This window comes from Piliocolobus tephrosceles, chromosome 13, assembly GCF_002776525.5.
Source record: "Piliocolobus tephrosceles isolate RC106 chromosome 13, ASM277652v3, whole genome shotgun sequence".
NCBI lineage: Eukaryota > Metazoa > Chordata > Mammalia > Primates > Cercopithecidae > Piliocolobus > Piliocolobus tephrosceles.
Window position 1 is genome coordinate 122,908,812 of NC_045446.1, and position 16,382 is coordinate 122,925,193.

Sequence of the window (16,382 nt, forward strand, 5' to 3'; positions counted from 1 at the left end):
TAGTAGCCTCAATCCTGAATCTGCTTCGTCTGCCCTTCCAATGATGGTGTAAGCTCCCAAATTCCTGTACGCAGTCCCTTTGGCTTGAACTACGTAGAGTGGGGACTTTTTCCTTTACTGAACCTTGACATACAAGATGCAAGCTGGGGTAAGAGCAGTTATGGTGTCAACTTCGTTCAACAGACATTTAATGAATGCAAACCATTTCACCTGGTGCTGTGCCAGGCACAGCGACATCATGCAAGCAGGTGCACCGTGTCCTGACATGGTGGCAATAGGCAGGGCGAGGGGTCCGTATCCAGTCTTCACCCAGTCAGCCCAGCTCAAGGCAGCGAGGTGAGTGGGAGTAGGGCAGCCCTGGCTTCAGAAAGGCTGGGTTGAGCTCCGCCCAGTTCCAGTGCTCACCCCAGATGCAGGCGGGTGGCTAACCCTCTCTAGGGCTCAGTTGCTTTGCTTCACTGCCACCGCTCCTCTTCCTCTTTGCACTTTTATCCCTCATCCTCCACACTCAGGGGATGTGCTCTCCCCTGCAAGTCTTCCTGGCCCTCCCTCAGTGCCTCTGGTCCATGCTTCATAGAAAACGTTCAGTGAATTGAATTCATCTGATTCCCAGCCCAGCATTTCTTCTTTCCTAAACGCACACACGTGCACACTCTCACACACTCACACACACACACACTCACCACTAGAGTAAGCTATTTGTCTTGGGTGGGGTTCCCCAGATGCCACGTCTGAGACTGGGGATTCTGTGCCAGGGAGTTATGGAGGGAGGGCTCCCAGGAGGAGCCTTAAGGAAGAGAGGAAAGCAGAATGGCAGGGGAAGAAGCCAAGAAAAGAACATGGTTTCATCTGAAGTATCTCTTCCAACTGCCCACCCCCAGAGTCCCGGGCAGGAATGGCACCACAGACTTGTCCCACGATGGGGAAAGTGCTGGCCTTTTGTAACCTGCACCAGTCCCTCATGGCTGCTCGTCACCCTGGTGTGGGGCGTGGCCTCCTCAGCATCTCCCTGCAAGAAAGGGTGCAGCTCTGAGCAACAGCAGCCCACACTCAGAGAAGGGCAGAGGGGCAGACTGTGGCAGCCCAGGAAGGAGACCTGGGAGGTGCACTGACTGCAAAAAGTATAACACGGCAAATGCACTGCAGGATTCCTAGAGAATCAGAACTGGACAGAATGGGGTCAAGGGAAAGGTAGCAGATTCCCAATCCAGTTGCCTTTCTCCCCATCAGCCAAGCCAGAGGTGGGCCAGGTTGATTCCCAGCAAGACAGCACATGGTCACAACAAAGAACTGGTTGTGCTTGCAGTGTTTGGGGATTCATCATGAGCTTATTAAGAGTGACATAAAGCTGCAGGGCATGTTTTTACCCTGCCACAAACAGAGCTGTTGTTTAGATGCCAGTGAATTCTGCCCTGTGTGGTGGGACCTGTGCACTGACAATGGGCACCAGGGCATGGCACAGGGAAGATGCCCCACTCTGCCTGAAAACTTTGCATATGTTCTGAGTACTTCCTCAGAAGGTGACAGCCTCTGGCACCCCCTCTTGTGACCAGCCTGTAGGGAGATCTCCTTCTCTCTAGCTGGAAGGTGGTGCTGTTCCACCCAGAAGCCAGGACGGGCAGGAACAGCTGTGTCAGGGGAGCAATGCAGCCCTGTAAAGACACAGTGAGCCGAGAACGTGTCGTGTCACCTGAACCCAGAAAGAAAGGGCAGAGCCGGTCAAAGCCGGCCTTGCCCAGAGAGAGGAGACACAGCTCCAGAGCCTGCAAGGTGACCTGGATACCTTGTACTTTGGCAAGGAGGGACAACGCCACAGTGACCTGATGCCTCAGTTTTCGTCTAAGCCAGAAATCGTGAATTCTATACCCCCTACAATAGACTTCAGTGGGGGCCAGCATCACCAAACCAACAAAGGAAGCACTCTGGGAAAATTCTGCACAAGCCTCTTTTAACTTGTGCTCAGTCTCACGAGTTTTCCTTCTGCTTCCTATCCCTGACTTTTCTTCCTGTCCTAATGGAGCAGGTGGTGATCCTTCTTAGGGTGGAATTGGCCTAAGAAAATATTTCCCCTGGCCAAGAAGAAAAAGTGACAGCAACAGGCCCCAGAGAATCTGTCTCTATCTGGACACATCGGATGCCAGAGCAGAAAAGCCTGCACCGGACGCCACCAGCCTGGAGTCCCTGGTGGGCGTCCCCTCCCGTCCCGAGAAGATGACACTGGGGGCTCCCTGCTTACTAGGCTGGGGTTGTACATTGTCTTAATTTACTGTACAAGCAACACCCACATTGGTTCTTATTTGCATGGTGAACACTGAGCTGGGGCAGTAAAGAAAGGGTCACATTTCACAGTAGAGCTGGGAGCATTCTCCTTGCAGTGAGAAACTGCTGAAAATAAGCTTAGCCAGGAAGATGGGACTCAAGCACCAGGAAATTAAGGGAGATGTCGATGGGGGTGTTGTCGGGGGACAGAGCAGAGTCGAGCGTATAGTCTGCCTGAACCAACTGGTTGGCCCTGGTCAGCCTCTTGGGCTGAACTCCGCCCTTACTACTTTTATGTTCACCGACGTCTCTCTCTACTCACCTCTGGGATACCGCTCCTTGCATGGCAAACACACCATCAGCTCTGCGCCAAAGGCTGCTCGGAAATACTGTTTCCTTCTCTCTTGAGCAATTGCTACATACTGGAAATGCAAAAGCCTTGTGAATTCTGGGGTTGTGCGGAGTCAAACTGCCCATTCCCCACCTCCAGAGGTGCACATGCCCCAGAACATCAGGTGCTCTCCTGTTCCCATGCATAAGTTTTGTGAATGTGGAAGGCAAGGCTTGGCCAGGGACCCCAGTCCCTGCACACCTGAATCCAGGCTGTGCCACTTGCTCTGGTCCCCCTCCCTGGCCCTGTGGCTCTCCTGCAGAGATAGTGGTGGGGAGGACAAAGGCAGGTCAAAGCACGCTCTTAAAGTTTGTGCTGAAAACTCCACAGTGGTCTTGGAGGGCAGCCTGGACACAAACGTCTCCTCTGGTCAAGACCCAGAGGCAGGTGTCCTTTCTTCTTTCTTGTCTCCAGGTCTACACCCACTTGACCAGAGAGGGGAGGGGAGCCACCTCAAAGCAGGATTGAAAGCAGAAGCACTTCCATCTTGTGCAAGCGTAGAGCCCCAGCCAGGCATGCATAGGTCAGGACAGCCCACCAGTAGGAAGGGGGACAGTCCTAGGCACAGAATCCCCAGGGAGAGGGGCCAGACCTGCAAGGTGGCCCCAAACCACCCTTGCCCTCAGCCCATGGAAATCCAGCTTCTTCCCACTTAGGCATGAGCTGAGGGAGGGAATAATGGGCAGGGAAGGCCCGACGCTTCCCCAGGAGCTGGCGTCCCAGGCCGGGTGTGGCCCCTCAGCTGAGGAGAACTTCCTGCATGAAGCAGTGAGGAAACTGCCTGTGTTTCCAGGGCTCTCGGGGGCCCCGGCTCTCACCTGAGCCAACATAGAACGAGAGGCCGAACTGCGGTGCTGTGGGAGGCTTCAGACGGTGTTTCCTGCGGGTGTTATTTCCAGCCTAATGCTGTGTTCACACGGCTCTGCCTGGTGATTACTATATTACGATATATTAATCATAGGCTAACGAGGCACTCCGCCCCACTCCTCTCTCCAGGCTGTGCAGGATCCCACCCAGATCCCACAGCACCACAGGCTCTCCTGTATCTGCACCCCCAACCAACCCTCAGGGCCAGCCCTGGGTTCGGCCCCCTTGCCTACAGATAAACTCAAAGGAGGTCATTTCTTGTGTCCGCATCCAAGCTAACGATATCTAAAGCCAGGGTTTGGCACCCACAAACCTTTGTGATGCATTAGCCCCTCTTCCTCAGTCTCCGATGGCAAAGAACCAGGAGGCAAAACAAAGCCCAGAAGAGAGGAAAGTCGTTCTGATGTTTTTCTTGGGTCCAGGAGAATGAGACAGGCTTTGGCTCTCTGGGACCTGTGAACTACCCCAAGTGCTGAGTGAACTTGACTTGGTCCTGGGGAATTGGTTCATTCAATAGCATTTAAGTCTTTATGGGGCGAGTGCTGTTTTCAGCAAAGTGAACAGGAAAGTTCCTAACTCCCGGAACTTCACTCCTGACGGTGGTACGCTGTCAGGCCTCGGGCTGCTGCAGTGAAGGGTCTTGGTCCTTGACCATCTGGTGAGGACGGTTCAAACCAGTCCCTTCAGGGTGTGGTCTGAGTCCTCAGTGGTACACCGGCTTTAGAAGAAAGAGAGAGAGGACCCAGAGGGAGAAGGCTCACTCCCTGACCCCAGGAACAGAGTCTAGCAGGAAAGAAGTACAGATGAATGCAGTGTCTCACATCAGGACCAAGGAACCAGGGAACATGCCACTGAGCTGATGGAGCTTCAGGGACGATGCCACTCTGTGTATCTGTGTCTGTTTCAGGAGTCAAACTCCTCACCAGTGATTTATACTTTGCCTTTATAGGCCTCTTCATTTTTTTAGGAGTCCTTCAGTGGCATGAGGTCATTTGTATATGCTCATCCACAATATGAGCAGGGCATAGAATATGCCCAGTCTTGGGGTATAATGTCCTGGACTTAATAGTATTAGTGGGTACCATGATGAGAGGTACCAACAGAGGCTGGTATAGTGAAGATACTGAGGAACAAGAGGGTTTCCTAGGCGGGAGAACTGGTCACCTGGAGATGATATGGGCATATGCCGAGCCCAAGCCACAACAATTTATTTGCAAGATATGAGCACTACAAATAATTCATGCCTCCTGAGGTTCCCAGTGCTCCAGGCTTCCTGATGTCCACATGTTTTTAATACAGTCCCCTTCCCTAGGGCTGACTTGTGTTACTCACCAATAGAATCACAGGGAAGTGATGATGTGTAACTTCCATTGCTTTATCACAGAGGCATTGTGCCTTGGTCTCCTGGATGACTCACTTGGGGAGAAGTCATTGTTATGCCATGAGGATGCATCAGCAGCCCTGGGGAGGGTCCTCACTGAGGACTCCAGCCAAGTGCCAGCATCAACTGCCAGCCACATGAGTGAACCTCCTTGGAAGCAGGTCCTTCCTCTCTTCTGGGCTTTGTTGTGCCTCCTAGACCTTTGTCATCGGAGAGTGAGGAAGAGGGGCTTCCAGCCTCAGTCAAGCCTTCAGATGATGATAGCCCAGGCTGGACATCCAATTCCAGTCCCAGGAGAGACCCCAGGCCAGGACCACCCAGCCAAGCCACTTCTGAATTCCTGACTCATACACACTATGAGAGGTAAGAAATAGAGATGGTTGCTTTAAACTGCTAGGTTTTAAGACAATACGCATTGCAGCAGAAATAACTAACACATATCCCCAGTAATAATGTAGTTCCTAGAACACAGCAGGTGCTCAGGAAATGTTTCACGGATGAATGAATGAAGCTTCTAGTAGAGGGGCTATCAGTCAAACATTATGACTACTGATGAGAAGAGGGAATTGGTGGCCATGGCCAGGAGAACTCATGTTCCAAACTTGGAAAGATAAAACTTAGCCCATAAACTCGGGAATTCAAGAAATGTCATAATACTTTATTTTCTTCAAATCTGAATAAATTGACCCCAAGTCATTATTGTTACCCAAAACCCCTCTCTACCCCACCTCAACCTCACCCAAGGATCTGGGGAAAAATTCCCTGTGGAGAAAAAAGCCTCTACTCCCCAAGTCTATGATGGCCATTTGTGATACCTTCAAACCTCACACACCATGATTCCTTAAAGGCAAGTTATGCTACAGCTATCAAGACTGTCTTGGGAGTCCCAGTGTCTACAATACAGCCTCTTAGACACTCTCTTAGACAGTCAGGAAAGCCATTCTCTTCTGAGGCCTCACACCTCATTCAGACCTTCAACAAATATTTACTGGGTGCTCTACTAGTTACAGTTCTCTAGATAAACAGAACAAGTACAAGAGGGTGGAGAGAGAGAGATTGATTTTAAGGAATTTGCTCCTGTGTTTAGAGTTGGCAAGCCCAAAGTCCGCAGCATATACCAACAGGCTGGAGACCCAGGCAAGGGCTGATGTTGCAGCTCAAGTCCAAAGGCCATCTGCCAGCAGGATTTTCTTTCCTTCAGGAGAGGTCAAGTCTTTTTTATCTTAAGGCCTTCAACTGATTGGATGAGACCCATCCACCTTACTGAGGGCTCTACTCAAAGTTGACGGATTTAAATGTTAATCTCATCTAAAAGGTACCTTCACGGTAACATCCAGATTCATGTTTGACTAAATATCCCGGTACCATGGCCTAGCCAAGCTGACACATAAAATTCATCATCGTAAGACGCCATTAAGTGATGTAGGCACTGGGGATAGAGCAGTGAACCAACACGGGCAAAAATCTAGGACTTTTACATTCTAGGAGTGGGAAAAATAATAATAAACCATAATTAGATACATATATCATGTTAGGTAGCTATCGTACTAAGGAGAAACACCAATCAGGTTACATGAAGGAAACTAATGAAGGTTGCCGTTTTAGATAGATTGGTCAGGAAGATCTCGAGAAATAACCCCTCACTTAAGTGAAGAATTCATGCAAATACACGGGGGAAAGCACCTTCAGGCAGAGCAAACAGGACTACAAAGACCCTCTCAACAGAGGGTAAGGACCTGCCCCTGCTCCCAAGCCCGAGACCCTCCACCCCACTCCCCACCACTGCCATCAATCCCCTTAGAAGTTCCCCTTCCACCCTCCCCAACCCAATTCCTCCAAGGAGCCCAGCCTTAGAAAACAAAAGCCAGGACGGAAGCGTGTCTATGAGGAACTTATCTCATCTGCGTAAGCAAGAGAACATAGAAGACCTGGATGCTTTCTTGGAAAAGGGTGCGGGCGGGTGGCGGGGGGGATATAAATAGACCAAAAATTAATTTCTCAAAAAATCAAACAGCCACAGAAACAGCAGCTGCTCCCCACATCCCACTCCCAGCCAAGCTCTTGAGGTAGGATTGGGGGTGAGGAGAGGGGATGAAGGGAGAAGAAGCAGGCAATCTCTAATTCTTAGACTCTCTGATTCAGGAGAATTCACTAATTTCCTGACAAAAATGAGAGAAATTTTCTCCCCAGGCTGTCTGACTTCTCCTTCCCAATACATCCAACTTGGATGTGAAAGCCTGTGGGAAAGGCGAAAGGATGTCTCTCTACTCACACCAGCTCAAAGGCAGGAGCCCAGCACTCCCTGGAGAGGAAGCTACCAGGAGTTCTGCGGCAGCCCAGCACCAATCTGCAGCCAGGCCCTGGGAGCTGCCCCCACCCCCGCCACAGAGAGGTTGGAGGCCATGGTGACCGTGCACCAGGAGAGGGAGAGGCAGGAAGGAGCACTGGCCTCCTGTGCCTGAGCCAATGTGGACCTGAAGTAGGAAAGTTGGAGGGGGAAGAAGTAAGCCCACACCCAGTCCCCTCCCCAAGGACAGGGAGCTTAAGCCAGACCTGCTGCAGGGGAGGATGGGGGTGGCTCCCGGCCAGAAAGCCATGAAGAGACTTCGTTTCTGCCCCTCGCCTTTCCTTCCCTCCCCCTCTCACACTGCACACACACAACACCCTCAGAGAAGATGGTATCTGGGAAATTGAAATCAATTCAGCACAACAAACCGGTGTGCATTAAATGTTCTTCTCCTTGCTAGGTGCTCTGCCAGGTGTTGGAAATGCCAACAGAAATAAAATGCAGCCTTGCCCTCTGTAAGCTTATCAATGGTTACAGCATGATCGCCAGTGTACCACTCGTACGAATAAAGTACAACAAGGGCACAGAAGAGGAAAAGCTTCATTCTGCCCAGGGGCTGGCGGGGAAGGCAGCTTTGTCAGAGAAGATGACATGTGACCCCTGGGAGTGAGCTGGGGATGTTACAAGGGCCGGTAACACAGCAGGTCACACAGTGCATGTTTCCAGGGGCTTCCTGGGTGCTGACCAGAAGGCAGGCTGTGGTGAGGGAGGGGTCCCCAGGTATCAGCAGGGGATGGTTTGGGGTGAGTTAGAGACAGATTGTGAAGAGGGAACGTGGGCCATTGCAGGAGTCCAGGTCAGTGGACTCCTTAGAAGGGGCAAGGTGTTGCCAGCCCCTTCTAAGTCAAGGCAGTGAAGACAGGGAAGAGAAGGCAGATCAGAGGGAGGTTTCAGGCGGATACCAAGGCCAGGGGGATGGCTGGACGGGGTGGATGGTGGATTCAGGGACAGATCACCCCCAGGTTTCTGACTTGGAGGAGAAAGGTCCTGGATGTGAGCCCAGGGCAGGCAGGGCAGGCTGTGGCTCATTCTAGCCTTAGCGCAGTGACTAACACTTAGAAGGTACTGGATCACACGTGTAGGTTGAATGGGCAGAAAAATAAACACATAGCAATAGCAAAGGAAATGTATGGTAAGCTCTCCCAGTGCCTGTCCGCCCAGGAACAGCTGCATTTCACCAAAGGGCACGTCATACACAGCATCCTGGAGGGAGAGGTTTCTCACTGGGGGGAACTGCCGCTTGCTCCTGCTCTGTCTGGCTTTGAGGCTAAATGGAAAGCTTGGGCCCAATGATGAGTGAGAACTGCAAATCCTAGCATGGAGTGGGAGCCATTGGGAGGCAGAGGGCACAGCGACAGCAGTAGAACTGGCAAGAAGAAGACGGTGAAAGGACTGGATTCTATTAACAGCAAGAAATCCATCACTGGGTCTGAGACCAGGAAAAGGGATTTGCAAAGAAAATTCTATTCAGGGTGTATTTCCCTCTTATCGCAGTAAATGGGCTGCTAAAATGTATTGCTCTGTATTAAAAATATGCTGTCCTTTTAAAATGGCACAGACACCGGTGCGTTCTATCTGCTGTGTGTACATAAAGAGAGAAACCGATCGGCGGCTCCCATTCATAAACGCGGGGCCTCACATGTGCTGATCAAGGTGGCGGGGGAGTCGTTTCCGCAGTGTAGACACCTCTCCCAGAAGCGGGGCTGATGCTCCACTTGGGGACCATCCTGGAGCCTGTGCATCTGCATAAACTCCACCCCTTCCTTTTTAAAATAGTTTTTTGTTTATTTTAAAATTACTGTACGGCAAAATTAACGCTTTTTTCTGTTGGTCTATAGCCCTATAGACCACGTGAATTTCTCCCCGTGTCTAGAGTCATGTGGCCACCACCCAATCAGGACGCATAGCAGCTCCATCACCCAAAACACTCCCTCAAGCTGCCCCCCCCCTTACCCTCCAACCCTCACTCAGTCCATAACCCCTACAATCACCGATTGGTTTTCTATCACTATAATGTTGTCTTTTCTACTATAGCAGACAAATGGAACCTTACAGTACACAACCTTTTGAGACTGGCTTCTTTCACTCAGCACAATGTCTGAGATCTGCCCAAGCCATTGCCTACCCAAGCCGTCACCTCTCTCCATCGCATGTGCTTTTTTCTCTGGAACTGTGCCCCGTGGCCTGGGTGGGCCACAGTTTGTGCCCCTGCCCTCTGGGTCTACTTCATCAAAGCTTAACATCTTCCTCACAGAAGGGGCCAAGCAAGAAAGAAGGGAAGACACAGTGACTGTCCCTGTTCCTTCATTATGTAAGAAAGGATTGAGTGTCCTCCGTGTTTTCACTTTAGGGACTGGGATGCACGTGTGAACAAAGCAGGCTGCAGTTCTTGCCCTCATGGGGCTTCCCTTCTTGCCCTCATGGGGCTTCCGTTCTTGCGGGAGGAGAGGGGTGGTGAAGGATGTGCGTACTAAATAAGTGGTATGGTGTGTCAAGTGGGGGTGCTACTGGGAAAATAGAGAAGTGGGAGAGGATCAGAAATGTGGGCAAGAGGCTGTGCTTAGGAATGGCGGGGGCAGGAGCCAGAGAGGCCTCTTTGAAAAGGGGACCTTCGTGCAAAGACTTGAAGGGTGTTAGCCTCCTGGCGGGCCGCGGAAGGGAAGCCTACCTAGCAGGGGAAGCACTGGAAGGGAAAGGCTGGGCAGACTTGGCCGGAGCAAAGTCAACTAAATAAGGAGCAGTTCGGGGCAGAATGTGCTTCACCAAGCCCGGGCGCTCAGCCGCCCAGCGCTGCCCCAGTGCCTTCTGGCTGAGACGACATCTCAGAGCACCCAGGACTGCTGCCTCTGACTCGGCTCTCGGTAGCCAGGCCTGGGAGAGGTCCCTGAAGCCGGCCCAGGCAGATGTGCAGTGGAGAGCCCGCCACAGGCTTCCCCAGCCCTACGGGAACTGCAGTGCCCTTGCAGCCTCACAGCCGAGGACTCTAGGCCCTGACTCCATGACTTCATTCTCCCAGGTAGTTGGCATTCTGGCCAAACTCTGCCAGCAGCAGCCTGAGCTGCTGAGGAGGCCATGGAGGAGGTACCAGGGCTCAGGCACGGCCTTAGTCCTGGGGCACAGCCTCAAGGGCTAAGGAGATAGGGATGCGAGTCCCCCACAAGCGCTCCCATCAAGCCCTTCTCCTAGAAGCAGTAGAAGGACACTAATCCACGCTCCTTCCACTGGCTAGGGTTCCAAATCTCATTAGCATTTACAAAAGTGGAATTAATCTTCCCTTGGTAATCTGGTCATTATTGATTTTTATTTTTAACTCTTGTCTTATGAAGACAAATAAAGCGCCTTCGGCAGCACAGATGTTCCCAGAGGTGCAAAGGAAGTAGGGGCCGGAGAATCGGGTATTCAGACAGGCTCAAAGAAGCTCTCGTGGCTCCGTCAGCAGGTTCTGGGAGTGAGATAGGAAGTCAGATGTGTCCCAGCCTTCCAACTATCACCAACAGGGAGGACCCCAAAGAGGACAGAGAGGCCCGAACCTCCAACGCCCCAATTAGGCCCATCTGCAGCTGACAGAGACCGCTCTGATTCATCTTAATCACATGCGAGTTAAAAATAAACACCAATAACCAGCGGCTGAAGAAAAGAGGTGACATTTTGAGATGCAAATGAAGTGGGAAGTCCCAAAGCCAGCAAGGAGAGTCCCAACCCCCTGCGTGCCTGAGCACACGTGGCCTGCAGACAATTTGGAGACCCCCCCAACCCACAGCCACCCCCACCTGCACACCTCTCAGGACCAGGTACAGATGTCAGCTGCTGGTTTGTCAGTGCCAAGACTGGGACAGCTTCACACACGTGACACCTTCGTAGCAGCAGTGTGACGGGCAGACCCAAGCCTTGGCGGTAGAAGAGGTAGGCTCACATCCGAGCTTGCTGGCTCACTCTTGCTGCACTTCAGTTCAAGGAGGTGATGTGGCTCAACCTGAAGAGGCCTGGTGTGTGTAGACACTCAAAGAGTAGGTATCTAGTCCTGCATTTTCTGCTTCCCTCTGAAGCAAAATCCAGTGGTTAGAGAAATCGGTTTAAATTGCAAAAATAAAAATCTTGATTAAACACCAAGCATGAGAACTTTCTCATACTAAATCAGGTACCAAGGATTCCACAGGAATATGCAGAAATATGTGAGGCCCTTGCAATATATATGAAATAATAAATTCCCAACTCCCACCCACACAGAGCTTAAAAATCTCGCAAGGGCGTTTATAAACAGTCCATGGAGCATGAGGGGCGTAAGAAGCTGCCGGAAACTGTGTCGTCTACCTCCACGTACGTCTCACCGTCTGGCTTCCAGCCCTTCCTGCCTAGAGTCGAGGGCAAGATGGTGGGGGGGACCTGCTGCTCTTACGATATCGTGTTTAATTCCCACAGCTGTCCTACGAGGATCAATGCTCGCAGATGAACAGGTGGGGCTCAGGGAGCTGTCCGGGATTCCGACCGGCATCTGTCAGCCCAGAGCCCGTTCTCGCTCTTCCTTCCCAGGCTTGCTATCAGCAGGAACCTCAGCCTGAGCACAGGGCCTCGCAGCCCAAGAGTCTGGGATTCCCTAACTCACTGCACTGCCCAGCACGTGGCCTCTCCTGACTGTGCCCTTGCTGTAGCTTCTCTGAGGTCCCACAGCTCACCCTCATTAGCACAAGCTCTTGCACCTCTTTCCGCACGCACACCCTCAGCTTGCAGCTTGCTCTTCTCCACTCAGCTCTTGAGCCTGAGGGCCTGACTGGCTCCCTGGTGCTGTCATTGCAGCCAGCACAGGACAGGGTGGCCGGGCTGGGCCGGGCTCAGCCTCCTGTCCCACCACCCACCTCTGTGGTGGGCCAGTTCACCCCAACACAAGGGAGACAAGGCCAGAAACATTTACCTACAGAAAGATGATCATCCTCTCGTTCCTGGTATGGGGGAATCAGCTGCAGCATCGGCTGAGGAGGAAGACCACATTCACATCCAGTCAAAACCGCTCTGTAAAACAGGCTTTGACAAAATTGTCACATTAGATGTATCTGAATAAAGTCAGCCAGGCGGCTGGCAGAGCACAATTCTACATCATTTTGACAGCCTGCATTACGAAGCTGCAGACACCACCAGGAAATTACCTCCAAGCTAAGCCCAAATTATAGCCAGTGCAACATAGTCAAACCTTGGTAGGCTGAGAAGAGGCCAGGAAAAAGGCTTGGAGGGCAAAGAATGAACATTTGCCTCTCCTCTCCTCCCTCAATCAGGAGTAGAGAGAGGGAAGCAAAATGGGTGTTTGTGCAGTCAGCCGGGAGCTTCCCCTTCCTCTGGCTGGGAGCCCGGGGCTTTAGTGGCCTGGGAAATGCCCCAGGTGGGGAGGCTTCTGCTTCCAATGAGCTTGTCCATCTTGGCGATTTACCTCCCCTCCCTGGCCCTTCATTTTCTTTCCTGGGGGGTGGGAGGGAAGGACCAGCATCAATGTTTTTAAAACTGTGTTCGTTAGATTTTCAGAAGGTGTCCAGAGGTGACCCGATGGGAGGGCGGGGTAGAGAAGCAGAGTGTTTTATACCCTCAATTGCAGACGAGCTAGAACTGTGCTGTTTCCATCTGTTACAGCTGCTGAGGCTCCAGCCTCAGTAGCTGTAACTGCCTTTGAAGGAACGGTTCTGTTGCTAATTTCTTTTTTCAAAAAGGAAGAAGAGGAAAAAAGGAAGAGATGAAGGCAGGAAGGGAGGAAGGAAGAAGGGAGGGAGGAAACCTCTAGACTTCTAATTGCTCCCATCGTCTGTGGAAAGAGCTCCATAGTCTGGTGCTCAGGCTGGGCCTGTCCGGAAGCAATCATCCTCATAGCCTTCGCAGCAAGTGCAGAAAATCCGCTGTGCATCTGTGCGTCCTGCATCTCAGACGAGATGGTCTGACCGCCAAGCCCTTCGGCCCCTGGATGGGGACCGGCAGTCGTGAGAAGTGTGGCCTCAGGCCTAAGTCCATCCCAGCCCCCCAGGAGGCCAGGCAAGATGAGAGGAGTCTGAGCTCCGTGGGTCTCCATTCCCGTCCCAAAAGGGCTCACCAGTGCCCTGACAGAGCAGCCTCGTTGGGAGAGGCTGGGCGGGGCGGGACATTCAAAAAGGCATGAGGACGCTGAATATTCATGATGCTAATTAAGCAAGAGCTAATTGGGAAAATGTTGGATTTTATTAAGACCCCAGATTTATATCATTGCAACAGGCACCAACATAATAACAATCATCTAATGGCCACTTTGGGTTCTTTCCAGAGTTTCTTTCCTCTCTTGCTGGCTGTTAATGTGCAGGGGAGAGCAAGGCAGTCGGTAGATGAGGCCGCGGGGAGCTTGCTCTGCCGTTGGTTTGTGCAGCCCAGAAGCAGGAGATTGGACTGCGGGGTCTGTCCAGGCTCCACATCACCAGGAGTGGAATTGCTGAAGAGAGGGCTGGGAGAGGTTTCGTCTCGTCCGCACTTCAGGATTCCTGAGACTGGGGAGGCAGGGAGCAAAGCAGAATGAGGATGTTTGCCAGCCACAGAGGTGGAAGGAGGCTTCACACCTAGCCTAATGCCTTGCCCTCAGCAGACAGCAGAATATTGGTGGTAATCACAGGGACCAAATGGCCTTTAGCAGGGGGCACCGCGGGTGCTCTAAACCTCCTGGTGTGTTCTCCGGAACCAGCTCTTCTCCATCCTGGGAGGGCGTTTCACAAGGTCTACGTGAACCTGAAGCACTGAACGACACGCAGAAGTTGGGGGAATCTCCAGGCTACTGGTTTAATTTCCCTGCCCTGCAGACAGAAAGAAACATCACCTTTAAAGGAAAGAGTATAGTAAAAGATGACTTGGATCCTTTGAAAAATGTCTGTTATGTTACTGATGTTACCTTAGAAGACAGAATACAATCACACCTTTTCCACTTTGAGATTTGCTAAAACAGGACCAGGCGTGAAACGAACAGAGTGGGGCAGTATGTGAGCCCCTTCCGAGTGACTCTCTCTGTTATTTATGAGCTTATCTGAGCGCAAACGTACTTCAAGTTCACAGCCCCAATGTTATTTTATTATCATAGAAATAACAGAGAGGGAAGAGTAGTAAATGTCCATTTAGAAAATAAAAACTGAACATTAGAATGGGGAGAGATGCCCCTAAGGACCCCCTGACGAATGGTGTGTTTGATTCATCCTCCTGCTTTACAGAACAGCTGTGGTCGCCAGCAACAGGCAGCTAAGTAACAGGCACCTCTCTCCTCACACCTGAGACCCAGCAGGCGAGCCGAGGGCCGCGGTGACCGTCCTTGCTGTGCACCCCTGGCCAGGCAGACCTGCCACCACCACACCACTCTGCCCAGCCCAGCCGCAGGTCCTTCTGAGTGGGCCAGCGGCTACGTCCTCTCAAGGCTGGGAGGTTTCCTCTGGGGAGGAAGGCAGGACTGAAGTCCCACCACCAGTGCAGGTGAGCGAGGGCTGTGTCCACACTCAACATTATTTCTGGGGGTGCCTGAGGGTATTTCTGGGATTCGCATTTGAATCAGTGGACGCAGTAGACTGCCCTCCAGTGTAGGGGGCCTCATCCTGTTCATTGAGGGCCTGGGTCCAACGTGAAGGCAGCAGAGGGGGGTTCGTCCTTCCTGCCCGCCTGCTCGGGACATCTCCTTGCGTCTTCCCCAGCTCCCCCTGGTCCACAGGCCTTCGCGTTCACGCTGGGATTACATCATGGGCCCGTCTGGTCCCCATCTTGCAGACAGCACACCGTGGGGCTTCTCAGCCTGCAGAGTAATGTGAGGCTCATAACAAATGTGAGATCATAATAAATTTCCATATATATGTAAATAAACATACACATACACATAGCCTGTTGGTTTATTTCTCTGAATAGCTCTGACTGATACACTCACACAACCCTAATATTCAAAACCCCAAGAATAACCTGGGGACCAAGTGTCCGCTGAACTGACCCAACCGGTCTCCCCTCAGTCTAAGCCTCCGTTTCCCTGTCTATAGGAGGAAGAGTGAGTAGTGACTGGGGCCGTCGGGAAGTGTCTGGACACCTTTATGTGTGTCCCTTGGTCAAAACTCTCCGAAGGGGATGATGGTGATGTGTGCCTTCCTCAGGTCGACTGTGGTGATCATTGTACAATGCACACATTGTCAAAGCATCATGCTTAATTAGATATAATTTTTATTTGCCAATTATGCTTCCATAAAGTTGGGCGGGGGAAAGAACATGTTACTCTAAAACAATCTGTGCATCTCCTTTGTCCTCTTCCAAGTCATAACTTCCTCTTTCAAGAAAAGGGTTTCGCACTTTGGGAGGCCGAGACGGGCGGATCACGAGGTCAGGAGATCGAGACCATCCTGGCTAACCCGGTGAAACCCCGTCTCTACTAAAAAATACAAAAATCTAGCCGGGCAAGGTGGCGGGCGCCTGTAGTCCCAGCTACTCGGGAGGCTGAGGCAGGAGAATGGCGTAAACCCGGGAGGTGGAGCTTGCAGTGAGCTGAGATCCGGCCACTGCACTCCAGCCTGGGCGACAGAGCGAGACTCCGTCTCAAAAAAAAAAAAAAAAAAAGAAAAGGGTTTCATTTCTTCCTGAAAATTACTTGAAATATTTGATGTTGAAGTTCACGTAGGACCCTAGAATATGTATGTGTGTGTATGTGTATATATAAAAATATAAATATACATACATGCACACACATACATATACAAAGGAAACATATTTATTTGTGCGTATATAGATGTGTATAGGTTATATATTTTTTCCTTTCTGTTCTTTCTGTCAAAGGTTTGGTAGGCCTTCCAATTTCCAAGCATGAGCTTCCACAGAATGAAATGTCATCGTGAGTCAGATATTATATACTGTTGAGATTTCCTGCAGGCTCGTCCTTCCAGGTATTTAAAAGGAAAGCATTTCTCCAGCAGTGAAAAAAATAAAAACCTGCCCCAAGGGCCGGGGGTCAGCTGTGCGCCAGTATGGGCACTGAGGCACCACGAAGGAGGAAAAGAGCCTGTTTCTTGCTCAAAGGTCTGAGGTCAGCGAGAACGGCTGGTAGAGTGACAGCCCCAGGGAGGGGGCCCCTGATCTCTGCTCACACGTGGGCACCCTCTTCTCCTTGCCAGTTTTGGTGTCAGCAA